This window comes from Bombus flavifrons, chromosome 13 (assembly GCF_040668555.2).
Source record: "Bombus flavifrons isolate JBK064 chromosome 13, iyBomFlav1_principal, whole genome shotgun sequence".
Classification (NCBI taxonomy): domain Eukaryota; kingdom Metazoa; phylum Arthropoda; class Insecta; order Hymenoptera; family Apidae; genus Bombus; species Bombus flavifrons.
Window position 1 is genome coordinate 270,255 of NC_138454.1, and position 13,970 is coordinate 284,224.

A 13,970-nucleotide genomic window follows, 5' to 3' on the forward strand; every position below is an offset into this window, starting at 1 on the left:
TGGGGCCTTATCTCTGATGGGGACTAAGATGCGTTGCGGCGTTGGCGCCCGACAGTCGGGGGTCGATGTCTTGTATCTGAGAGGTAATTGGTGTCACATACCCCCCTCTTTAGATGGATTTTGGTCCTCCAAAATCTTAGTGTTTCTTCAGCATCGACGGATGAAATTTGGCCCTGGGCGGTGTCAATAGTTCGAAACTAACTCTTGGTTCGCTTCCAGGTTGTACAGGTAGCATCGGCGTGTAAACGTTTATAGGGGCGGAAGGTGTTGCGGTACCAACGTTGGGTGCATTATTAACGGTGTTTTTCTTAATTTTACAGCAAAATATGTGAATACACAGTTTTGACAGTCCTGTCTTATTAAGCAGATACAAGCATATGAGTCCAATGGATATATATCCTATAATTTGCAACGTGCTGAGACCCCAAGTTTTAATTTGTGTCATTCTGTGCGAAAAAGTTAATTGATTGGCTCTATCTTCTATTTGACTCAAGGTATCAGTATAGCCGTTTAGGTTGCTCATTACTTTGGGAGTTTTTTCTAGGATATCAAGCATTGAGGATAGGTCTACGTTATTAGTTATATTTATGGTTTTAATCTTAATATCGTAAGAAACGTTCTTGGGATTACCACTGATTCTCATATGGTTGTCTCCGTACAATATATCTACGGTTATTTTAGTTCTCAACAGGGAGGGTTGCTCCAGTTTGACAATTTGATGACCTTCTTCCGAGAATATATTGAGTTCTATTGGTTTTTCTGGTATAGCCATGTAGTGATTTTCGTTTTTGAGCGGTATAAAAGTTACTTCTACGATTTTATAGACTGTGAATTTACAAAATCTCATGGTATTGTCTACACTAATTATTTCGGATGCGCAATCGTGTTTCGAATGTCTATAATGTATGGGTTGAGTTTGTTTACAAATATATAATTCGCGTCTGATTCGACATTGCTTGTCCAAATACATCTGGTCTACATTCACATAAGTTAATCCTGAGGTAAAAAATATCGGACGTTCGACTAATGGAGCGAGAAATGCTCCGTTCTTTTGAGTCGGTATGGGGTATACCTGTTCTATATCCCAGTCTGAGTCAGTTATTGTTGGGATTGAAATTTTAAAGAAGATCTTTTCGCTTTGGACAAACAGTGTGAGTGTAGAGATGTCTAAGATGTTTTGGAAGTTACCTTCCTCTGGTAAAAATTCTTTATTCATGTTGTGCTTTCCTAAAGCCTTAGCGTATTGTTCTAAGAAAGTGTGATGATTTATGATCTGGGGGCTAATAATTCCTTGTTTTCCTAGTAGAATTAGATTGAAGATTTCATTGAGTTGAAAGTGTAAATCTGACAAAGCGCTTTCTATAGAAATAATCTTGACTACTAGAAGTTCTTGCTTGTTTACCTGATTTATTTCATTTCGTATGTCCGCGTTTACCTTTTCTAATTGCTTTAGGCTGTCGGTGTTTAGGATTTTCCTAATTAGAGCGGTTTGGTTAGTTACAATGGTTTTTAATTCGTTTCCTTCGCTAAATAGTTTGTCGATATTCTGGTCTATCAACTGTAAGTCGTCAGAATCTAGAGTTCCGAAGAGTGTTTTGCTGATTGAGCCTATAGCGTTTATCAATCCTCTCTTAACTTTAGAGTGAGTCAGTAGTCTTAAATGTGTTCCTAGCGTTTTGACGTTGTTAAACTTGTTGGTTAAGGAAAGTATTTCTGATTTTACTCGACACGAGGTGGTACAATGTTTCTGGGTCTCTTTTATGTGTTCTCCTAATGTATCGATGTGGTTAGTTATATCACCTACATCTATTCCTATATATACATTAACTTCCTCATTGTACAAATAGGCTTTAGATATTTTTTCGTGGAAAATTGCATTGTTTTCGATTGGTATTAATTCCAGCCCGAGCACGAGGGTTGTGCATGAGATAAGCATCCTGAAAAATAAGTTTTTAACCTATTACCGTGAATTTTCTTAATGACCTTATCGATTATTATTTCGTAATACGGTGTTTTGACTTGATGGATTTGATATGGCCCTAACCATTCAGTATCCAGTTTGTCTTTTTTGTGATCGTTGTGAACTAGTACGAAATCTCCTTCTTTGAAAATTGTTTGGGTTCGCACGATCTTTCTTTTTTGATCTCGAGCGTATCGTTTCTTACTATTTATTAGTGTTTGTCTAGCTAACTCCAAATATTTGTTTAACTGTTTTTGCCATAGAGAGAACATATCATTATACGTTAAGTTGGTGGTTTTTGCAATTGCGGACGGTAAATTAGCTTTTCTTCCGAACGTTAATTCAAAAGGGGTAAATCCTGTTCCCTCGTAAACTGCTGTATTATACCCTAAACATATAAAATTGAGTATCTCGTCCCATTCTTTACCGTCGTTATCCCGTAAGCTGGTACGAATTAGATCTTTAACTACTGCGTGAGTACGTTCTAATGATCCGTTGGATTGCGGATGAAAGCTAGTCGTCTTGATATGTTTAATCTTAAAAGCTTCGTCAAATTTCGTTACGAGTTCGCTAATAAAATTCTGTCCTTGGTCAGTAAGAATTGTCTTGGGTGCAGAGAATATATAAATATAGTGATTCAGTAGCGCGTTAATAATGGATTCGCTTTGTTGTGTCTTTAACGGGACTAGTATTAAGTATTTTGTTAACTCGTCATGGGTCGAGAGAATGAATTGGTTTCCTCGCTTGGTTTTTGTCATAGGTCCTATAATGTCCATGGCTATTTGTCGTTGGGGTTTAAAGGGGTGTCTGAAATTACCGGTTCTTCTTTATGTCGTATCCTAACCAGTTTTTCCTTTTGGCAAACGTCGCAATTTTTAATAAGGTCTTCGATTCTACTCATTAAATTTGGGATCTTGTGTCGTTCTTTGATTCTTTGGTATGTCTTTTGGATTCCTAAATGTCCTATCGTACCGTTATGATTCTCCTGAATTATTTCTTCTATCTCTTTTTCGGTTAACTCTTGGATTGGGTCCCATGCAAAAGTGACAGGGTATCGGGTATCGTTGAAATATAAAAGCATAAGTTTGATCTGGTTCTTTTCTAATTCTGCAAACGTGTTGTCTCCTATGCCTATTTTCTTGTTATTTCGTAATATGTCGTTAATTTTCCGCAGCCATATTGCCTCGTCAAACTCTCCTAATTCTGTTTTAGTCAAATGAAAGAAAGATTGGTCGTTAGGTTTCATTTCTATCCGTTTTGGGATTTCTGATTTCTTTTTCCATTTCGTAAAATGTTGTAAGAAATCTAGGGCTACTGTTCCTTCAGGGGTTTCTACCTTTTGAATGGCGTGAATTCTAGATAAGCTATCTGCGACTGGGTTGTCTTTGCCTTTAACATATTCGATTGTGTATTCGTACTCTTCTAGCCTTAGTTTCCATCGCATTAATCTAGACGATGGGTCCTTGCAATTATTCAACCATTTCAAAGCTTGGTGGTCCGTTCTAATAATAAATTTCCGTCCTAACAAGTATTGTCGTAATCGTTTCAACGCCCAAACTATTGCTAACAGTTCTTTCTCAGTTGTCGTATAATTCTTTTCGGGTGGGTTCAGTGTTCTAGAAATAAAACAGCACGGGTGTCCTTCCTGCGAAAGAACTGCCCCCAGTCCTTCGTTACTTGCGTCGGTCGTTAGCGTAAAAGTCTTAGTAAAGTCGGGGTATGTTAAGACTGGCGCTTCGCACAGTCTCTGTTTTAATGTTTCAAAGCTGTTTTGTTGTTTATCCGTCCAATGGAAGTTGACGTCCTTTTTTATTAAGTCTGTTAGAGGTTTAGCTATTTTAGAAAAATTTTTTATGAACTTACGGTAGTATCCTACCAGTCCTAAAAATGATTTGACTTCTGTGGGGTTCCTAGGTGCCCTAAAATCTGTTACTGCTTGTATTTTCTTAGGGTTAGGTTTCACTCCTTCGCCCGTTACAACATGTCCTAAGTATTCTAGTTCCGGTTTCAGGAATTCGCATTTATCGGGTTGTATCTTGAGTCCTACTTCCCTAAGTCTTTGTAAAACTATTGCTAAATTCTGATTATGTTTCTGGATGGTATCTCCGAATATTATTATGTCGTCTAAGTAAGCAAAACAGTGTTTGTTGATTAAACCTCTCAAAGCTGTGTCCATCATGCGTTGGAAAGTCGCGGGCGCGTTCTTTAATCCAAACGGCATTCTGTTGTAATGAAAGTGTCCCTGCGGTGTTGAAAACGCGGTGTATTTTTTTGAATTTGAATCCATGAGTATTTGATGGAATCCTGAAGATAAATCTAGTGCGGAAAAGAACTTAGCATTCCCTAATTGACTCAGTATGTCCTCTATGTCAGGTAAAGGGTAGGCGTCTTGGTCTGTCAGTTCGTTAAGTTTTCTGAAATCTATGACTATTCTCCATTTTTGTTTTCCCGAAGCGTCTATTTTCTTTGGGACTACCCAAACTGGTGAATTGTAAGGTGAATCCGATTCCTCGATAATGTTTTTGTTTAACATTTCTTTCGTTTGTTTCTCGATTTCGGCTTTGTGACATTCTGGGGGTCTATAAGATTTGGTATTGATAATTTTGTCCTGTTTCAGTGTGATAAGCAATCTTCCTGTGGTCGCGTTGATCCTTGGTATTCCTCGGGGTTCGTACTCTCTTCGTCCGTCATTATAGGATAATTTCTCGGAGGCGGTAAGTTCCTTTGGCTGGCTGATGGAAAATTTCGCTGTTGGGTACAAGCGTTGGCTAAATGTCCCACTTGACTACACTTGAAACATTTGGGCGGTGATCGTTCCATCATCGCTCTCCTTTCCGTGAGTGGATTCATTGGTTTCGGCCGTGTGGTGTTCTCAAGCGTGATATTTCTTCTCGCGTTAGGTGTACCTTGGAATTGGGCGTCGGCTCTCGCAATTCGTCGATTCATTATTCTTCCTCTTGCTATGGTTTTGTTGCGTTCGATTTCCCCCATAAGTAACTCTGCCTCGAAAGCTGCATCCTGTGCTTGTTGGAGATTCTTTGGTCCTTTAGATGACGTGCGTATTTCTATTTCGGGTTTCAAGTTTACGGTGAAAATCTTGGTGGCTCGTTCGTTTTCAAGATCTATAGCGACTGCACGACGTATCGGATCGCGAATTTCGTGTTGGAGTGCGTATAGTAGTTCGTTGAGGTTGTGTCGGAACCTCTTCACATAACTGTGTACCGATTCGTTGAAGTTTTGTCGTGTACGTTGCAGTTTGTCGCGGGCTCCGTTGGATGTGATAATCACGGATACAAATTTTCTGAGGCTATCGAACAGGTCTTCATAGCTTTCGATTACAGAGTGGCGGATACTACGTTCTGCTTCTCCGATGATTCTTTGTGTTAAAATGAGGCGTAATAGCGCGCGTTTTTCTCGACATTCGGCTTGAGCTTCTTTTACCCGCTTAATAAACCCTTCTACTCCTATATCGTCTTGCCCATTGAGCATAGGGATGAAGTCTAAGCAGGTTTTTGCACTGTACGTAGGATTGTCGTAATCTATAGTTTCTTCTTCACTGTCTATACGGTCTGTTTCGTTTTTCGTCTCGGTCCTTTTAGGAACATGTGGTTGATTTTTTCGAATAGTGCTGGCACTAGCGTCTTCGGTTATAATAGAGTTGAATTCAGATGTAGCGATTGACTGAACTCCTAATCGTAGTTCAGCGTAATTCCTACCTAAGAGTTCGATTTCTTTAACGCGTTGTTGACTTTCGTCTTGTATTAATTTACGCAAATTATTAAAAGCTAGTTCGTTTCTTTCGTTCTGCTTCTGCATAGCGTCTAGTATGGCCCGAATATTTGGATCCATACCAGTAGCCATAGAGCTAACAGAAGATGTGTCTTCTGATTTTTTGCTCATAGTGGTTATTGTACTGTTGTTGGAGTCTGTACTAGCGAAGCTGTTGCGACGAGTACGATAATATTTAAAAGAATCCAGTTCTTTACCTGAATATTCTTCTTTTCGTGACCAGTTTCAGTTTTGGTGATGACCGTAGTCCGCTTTCCGTAGAAGTCGTTTTCACGCAAAGTGAGCTGATCTGCAGAGGTCCGCTGATCCCTCAATTTTCAATGATGCACGTATGCCGAAATGCGTAATTTCGTTTTCTCGAAGTTGATGGATCCTGGCAGGATCGCCAAAATGTCACGTAAAACGGATATTTGGGTTGCGAGAGAAAAGAAACCTGAGTCGTAGCCCAACTATTAATTCTCTTTTATCGAACTTTATTATGACTTTGGCACTTACAATAACGTTGAACAGAGAAAGGGATGTTGTACAAGAACAGCAACTAGAACGAGAACTCTCCGGGCTGGGTGAAGTCTCGGCTTATATACACCCTGGCTTGGGGATGTTGGGGGGTTTGGTGTGGATTCTAAGGAGTCCGAAAGTCGGGGTTGGGGCCTTGTCTCTGGTGGGGACTAAGATGCGTCGCGGCGTTGGCGTCCGACAGTCGGGAGTCGATGTCTTTTCTCTGAGAGGTAGTTGGCGTCACAGGGGATTCGGTGTGGATTCCAAGGAGTCCGAAAGTCGGGGTTGGGGCCTTATCTCTGATGGGGACTAAGATGCGTTGCGGCGTTGGCGCCCGACAGTCGGGGGTCGATGTCTTGTATCTGAGAGGTAATTGGTGTCACATACCCCCCTCTTTAGATGGATTTTGGTCCTCCAAAATCTTAGTGTTTCTTCAGCATCGACGGATGAAATTTGGCCCTGGGCGGTGTCAATAGTTCGAAACTAACTCTTGGTTCGCTTCCAGGTTGTACAGGTAGCATCGGCGTGTAAACGTTTATAGGGGCGGAAGGTGTTGCGGTACCAACGTTGGGTGCATTATTAACGGTGTTTTTCTTAATTTTACAGCAAAATATGTGAATACACAGTTTTGACAGTCCTGTCTTATTAAGCAGATACAAGCATATGAGTCCAATGGATATATATCCTATAATTTGCAACGTGCTGAGACCCCAAGTTTTAATTTGTGTCATTCTGTGCGAAAAAGTTAATTGATTGGCTCTATCTTCTATTTGACTCAAGGTATCAGTATAGCCGTTTAGGTTGCTCATTACTTTGGGAGTTTTTTCTAGGATATCAAGCATTGAGGATAGGTCTACGTTATTAGTTATATTTATGGTTTTAATCTTAATATCGTAAGAAACGTTCTTGGGATTACCACTGATTCTCATATGGTTGTCTCCGTACAATATATCTACGGTTATTTTAGTTCTCAACAGGGAGGGTTGCTCCAGTTTGACAATTTGATGACCTTCTTCCGAGAATATATTGAGTTCTATTGGTTTTTCTGGTATAGCCATGTAGTGATTTTCGTTTTTGAGCGGTATAAAAGTTACTTCTACGATTTTATAGACTGTGAATTTACAAAATCTCATGGTATTGTCTACACTAATTATTTCGGATGCGCAATCGTGTTTCGAATGTCTATAATGTATGGGTTGAGTTTGTTTACAAATATATAATTCGCGTCTGATTCGACATTGCTTGTCCAAATACATCTGGTCTACATTCACATAAGTTAATCCTGAGGTAAAAAATATCGGACGTTCGACTAATGGAGCGAGAAATGCTCCGTTCTTTTGAGTCGGTATGGGGTATACCTGTTCTATATCCCAGTCTGAGTCAGTTATTGTTGGGATTGAAATTTTAAAGAAGATCTTTTCGCTTTGGACAAACAGTGTGAGTGTAGAGATGTCTAAGATGTTTTGGAAGTTACCTTCCTCTGGTAAAAATTCTTTATTCATGTTGTGCTTTCCTAAAGCCTTAGCGTATTGTTCTAAGAAAGTGTGATGATTTATGATCTGGGGGCTAATAATTCCTTGTTTTCCTAGTAGAATTAGATTGAAGATTTCATTGAGTTGAAAGTGTAAATCTGACAAAGCGCTTTCTATAGAAATAATCTTGACTACTAGAAGTTCTTGCTTGTTTACCTGATTTATTTCATTTCGTATGTCCGCGTTTACCTTTTCTAATTGCTTTAGGCTGTCGGTGTTTAGGATTTTCCTAATTAGAGCGGTTTGGTTAGTTACAATGGTTTTTAATTCGTTTCCTTCGCTAAATAGTTTGTCGATATTCTGGTCTATCAACTGTAAGTCGTCAGAATCTAGAGTTCCGAAGAGTGTTTTGCTGATTGAGCCTATAGCGTTTATCAATCCTCTCTTAACTTTAGAGTGAGTCAGTAGTCTTAAATGTGTTCCTAGCGTTTTGACGTTGTTAAACTTGTTGGTTAAGGAAAGTATTTCTGATTTTACTCGACACGAGGTGGTACAATGTTTCTGGGTCTCTTTTATGTGTTCTCCTAATGTATCGATGTGGTTAGTTATATCACCTACATCTATTCCTATATATACATTAACTTCCTCATTGTACAAATAGGCTTTAGATATTTTTTCGTGGAAAATTGCATTGTTTTCGATTGGTATTAATTCCAGCCCGAGCACGAGGGTTGTGCATGAGATAAGCATCCTGAAAAATAAGTTTTTAACCTATTACCGTGAATTTTCTTAATGACCTTATCGATTATTATTTCGTAATACGGTGTTTTGACTTGATGGATTTGATATGGCCCTAACCATTCAGTATCCAGTTTGTCTTTTTTGTGATCGTTGTGAACTAGTACGAAATCTCCTTCTTTGAAAATTGTTTGGGTTCGCACGATCTTTCTTTTTTGATCTCGAGCGTATCGTTTCTTACTATTTATTAGTGTTTGTCTAGCTAACTCCAAATATTTGTTTAACTGTTTTTGCCATAGAGAGAACATATCATTATACGTTAAGTTGGTGGTTTTTGCAATTGCGGACGGTAAATTAGCTTTTCTTCCGAACGTTAATTCAAAAGGGGTAAATCCTGTTCCCTCGTAAACTGCTGTATTATACCCTAAACATATAAAATTGAGTATCTCGTCCCATTCTTTACCGTCGTTATCCCGTAAGCTGGTACGAATTAGATCTTTAACTACTGCGTGAGTACGTTCTAATGATCCGTTGGATTGCGGATGAAAGCTAGTCGTCTTGATATGTTTAATCTTAAAAGCTTCGTCAAATTTCGTTACGAGTTCGCTAATAAAATTCTGTCCTTGGTCAGTAAGAATTGTCTTGGGTGCAGAGAATATATAAATATAGTGATTCAGTAGCGCGTTAATAATGGATTCGCTTTGTTGTGTCTTTAACGGGACTAGTATTAAGTATTTTGTTAACTCGTCATGGGTCGAGAGAATGAATTGGTTTCCTCGCTTGGTTTTTGTCATAGGTCCTATAATGTCCATGGCTATTTTGTCGTTGGGGTTTAAAGGGGTGTCTGAAATTACCGGTTCTTCTTTATGTCGTATCCTAACCAGTTTTTCCTTTTGGCAAACGTCGCAATTTTTAATAAGGTCTTCGATTCTACTCATTAAATTTGGGATCTTGTGTCGTTCTTTGATTCTTTGGTATGTCTTTTGGATTCCTAAATGTCCTATCGTACCGTTATGATTCTCCTGAATTATTTCTTCTATCTCTTTTTCGGTTAACTCTTGGATTGGGTCCCATGCAAAAGTGACAGGGTATCGGGTATCGTTGAAATATAAAAGCATAAGTTTGATCTGGTTCTTTTCTAATTCTGCAAACGTGTTGTCTCCTATGCCTATTTTCTTGTTATTTCGTAATATGTCGTTAATTTTCCGCAGCCATATTGCCTCGTCAAACTCTCCTAATTCTGTTTTAGTCAAATGAAAGAAAGATTGGTCGTTAGGTTTCATTTCTATCCGTTTTGGGATTTCTGATTTCTTTTTCCATTTCGTAAAATGTTGTAAGAAATCTAGGGCTACTGTTCCTTCAGGGGTTTCTACCTTTTGAATGGCGTGAATTCTAGATAAGCTATCTGCGACTGGGTTGTCTTTGCCTTTAACATATTCGATTGTGTATTCGTACTCTTCTAGCCTTAGTTTCCATCGCATTAATCTAGACGATGGGTCCTTGCAATTATTCAACCATTTCAAAGCTTGGTGGTCCGTTCTAATAATAAATTTCCGTCCTAACAAGTATTGTCGTAATCGTTTCAACGCCCAAACTATTGCTAACAGTTCTTTCTCAGTTGTCGTATAATTCTTTTCGGGTGGGTTCAGTGTTCTAGAAATAAAACAGCACGGGTGTCCTTCCTGCGAAAGAACTGCCCCCAGTCCTTCGTTACTTGCGTCGGTCGTTAGCGTAAAAGTCTTAGTAAAGTCGGGGTATGTTAAGACTGGCGCTTCGCACAGTCTCTGTTTTAATGTTTCAAAGCTGTTTTGTTGTTTATCCGTCCAATGGAAGTTGACGTCCTTTTTTATTAAGTCTGTTAGAGGTTTAGCTATTTTAGAAAAATTTTTTATGAACTTACGGTAGTATCCTACCAGTCCTAAAAATGATTTGACTTCTGTGGGGTTCCTAGGTGCCCTAAAATCTGTTACTGCTTGTATTTTCTTAGGGTTAGGTTTCACTCCTTCGCCCGTTACAACATGTCCTAAGTATTCTAGTTCCGGTTTCAGGAATTCGCATTTATCGGGTTGTATCTTGAGTCCTACTTCCCTAAGTCTTTGTAAAACTATTGCTAAATTCTGATTATGTTTCTGGATGGTATCTCCGAATATTATTATGTCGTCTAAGTAAGCAAAACAGTGTTTGTTGATTAAACCTCTCAAAGCTGTGTCCATCATGCGTTGGAAAGTCGCGGGCGCGTTCTTTAATCCAAACGGCATTCTGTTGTAATGAAAGTGTCCCTGCGGTGTTGAAAACGCGGTGTATTTTTTTGAATTTGAATCCATGAGTATTTGATGGAATCCTGAAGATAAATCTAGTGCGGAAAAGAACTTAGCATTCCCTAATTGACTCAGTATGTCCTCTATGTCAGGTAAAGGGTAGGCGTCTTGGTCTGTCAGTTCGTTAAGTTTTCTGAAATCTATGACTATTCTCCATTTTTGTTTTCCCGAAGCGTCTATTTTCTTTGGGACTACCCAAACTGGTGAATTGTAAGGTGAATCCGATTCCTCGATAATGTTTTTGTTTAACATTTCTTTCGTTTGTTTCTCGATTTCGGCTTTGTGACATTCTGGGGGTCTATAAGATTTGGTATTGATAATTTTGTCCTGTTTCAGTGTGATAAGCAATCTTCCTGTGGTCGCGTTGATCCTTGGTATTCCTCGGGGTTCGTACTCTCTTCGTCCGTCATTATAGGATAATTTCTCGGAGGCGGTAAGTTCCTTTGGCTGGCTGATGGAAAATTTCGCTGTTGGGTACAAGCGTTGGCTAAATGTCCCACTTGACTACACTTGAAACATTTGGGCGGTGATCGTTCCATCATCGCTCTCCTTTCCGTGAGTGGATTCATTGGTTTCGGCCGTGTGGTGTTCTCAAGCGTGATATTTCTTCTCGCGTTAGGTGTACCTTGGAATTGGGCGTCGGCTCTCGCAATTCGTCGATTCATTATTCTTCCTCTTGCTATGGTTTTGTTGCGTTCGATTTCCCCCATAAGTAACTCTGCCTCGAAAGCTGCATCCTGTGCTTGTTGGAGATTCTTTGGTCCTTTAGATGACGTGCGTATTTCTATTTCGGGTTTCAAGTTTACGGTGAAAATCTTGGTGGCTCGTTCGTTTTCAAGATCTATAGCGACTGCACGACGTATCGGATCGCGAATTTCGTGTTGGAGTGCGTATAGTAGTTCGTTGAGGTTGTGTCGGAACCTCTTCACATAACTGTGTACCGATTCGTTGAAGTTTTGTCGTGTACGTTGCAGTTTGTCGCGGGCTCCGTTGGATGTGATAATCACGGATACAAATTTTCTGAGGCTATCGAACAGGTCTTCATAGCTTTCGATTACAGAGTGGCGGATACTACGTTCTGCTTCTCCGATGATTCTTTGTGTTAAAATGAGGCGTAATAGCGCGCGTTTTTCTCGACATTCGGCTTGAGCTTCTTTTACCCGCTTAATAAACCCTTCTACTCCTATATCGTCTTGCCCATTGAGCATAGGGATGAAGTCTAAGCAGGTTTTTGCACTGTACGTAGGATTGTCGTAATCTATAGTTTCTTCTTCACTGTCTATACGGTCTGTTTCGTTTTTCGTCTCGGTCCTTTTAGGAACATGTGGTTGATTTTTTCGAATAGTGCTGGCACTAGCGTCTTCGGTTATAATAGAGTTGAATTCAGATGTAGCGATTGACTGAACTCCTAATCGTAGTTCAGCGTAATTCCTACCTAAGAGTTCGATTTCTTTAACGCGTTGTTGACTTTCGTCTTGTATTAATTTACGCAAATTATTAAAAGCTAGTTCGTTTCTTTCGTTCTGCTTCTGCATAGCGTCTAGTATGGCCCGAATATTTGGATCCATACCAGTAGCCATAGAGCTAACAGAAGATGTGTCTTCTGATTTTTTGCTCATAGTGGTTATTGTACTGTTGTTGGAGTCTGTACTAGCGAAGCTGTTGCGACGAGTACGATAATATTTAAAAGAATCCAGTTCTTTACCTGAATATTCTTCTTTTCGTGACCAGTTTCAGTTTTGGTGATGACCGTAGTCCGCTTTCCGTAGAAGTCGTTTTCACGCAAAGTGAGCTGATCTGCAGAGGTCCGCTGATCCCTCAATTTTCAATGATGCACGTATGCCGAAATGCGTAATTTCGTTTTCTCGAAGTTGATGGATCCTGGCAGGATCGCCAAAATGTCACGTAAAACGGATATTTGGGTTGCGAGAGAAAAGAAACCTGAGTCGTAGCCCAACTATTAATTCTCTTTTATCGAACTTTATTATGACTTTGGCACTTACAATAACGTTGAACAGAGAAAGGGATGTTGTACAAGAACAGCAACTAGAACGAGAACTCTCCGGGCTGGGTGAAGTCTCGGCTTATATACACCCTGGCTTGGGGATGTTGGGGGGTTTGGTGTGGATTCTAAGGAGTCCGAAAGTCGGGGTTGGGGCCTTGTCTCTGGTGGGGACTAAGATGCGTCGCGGCGTTGGCGTCCGACAGTCGGGAGTCGATGTCTTTTCTCTGAGAGGTAGTTGGCGTCACAGGGGATTCGGTGTGGATTCCAAGGAGTCCGAAAGTCGGGGTTGGGGCCTTATCTCTGATGGGGACTAAGATGCGTTGCGGCGTTGGCGCCCGACAGTCGATGTCTTGTATCTGAGAGGTAATTGGTGTCACACGCTGAACGTAGCCGCGGTCATGGGATGAACGCTTCGTCTAACGAAGGTATGGAGTAATTCTATAGCTCTCCTTAAAAGAAATATTTCTGGCGATACTCAACAGTAAACATTTCAACGGTTTCTGTTCCGTGGCTCGCCACACGCGGACCCTATTCATCGGATAGGATGATTCAAACAGACAAACAGTCTTTGTCCCAACTACGGGAAGGTAGGGGAAATCTATTTTTCTCACGAACGACGGTTCCCGCTAACAACTTTCCCTCAAGGGCGGTGAACCTTTGGGCATTCGCGGGGAGACGCGATCTCGAAGAAACGCGCCAACGGGAGTCGTAAATTCCCGTTAAGATTTGACTAATCGACGCCACGAATCGTTCGATCCCTTATTTCTTGTGGGATAATAAGGGTAGTTGATTGAAGATAACGCTAATATTAACAGGTTATTATATATTTGAATGCTCCAACAACTTCAGTGTGATACAAGATTGAGTATTTGATATGATAACTACGAACGAGTACGACCTGAGACTCCTTTCGTGTTGACGTTGATGCTGACCGTTTTCGACTTGCAGGTTCTTGCTGAACTTCCGACTTCTGATGTTCCTTGTACTGGCCTCCGACTCGAGTTGATGTAGACTGACTGAGATTTGACTGTTACTTGACTGTTCTGTTGATGTAGACTAGAGCGCAAGGACAAGAAGTAGAGTTGATCCTCCTGATGTCGTAGAAGGAGTATAGAGATGAAGTGACTGCTCTGTAGTCTAGAACACAAATCTAGAGGGATAAACTGACTGCTCTGAGGTGATGAGAACAA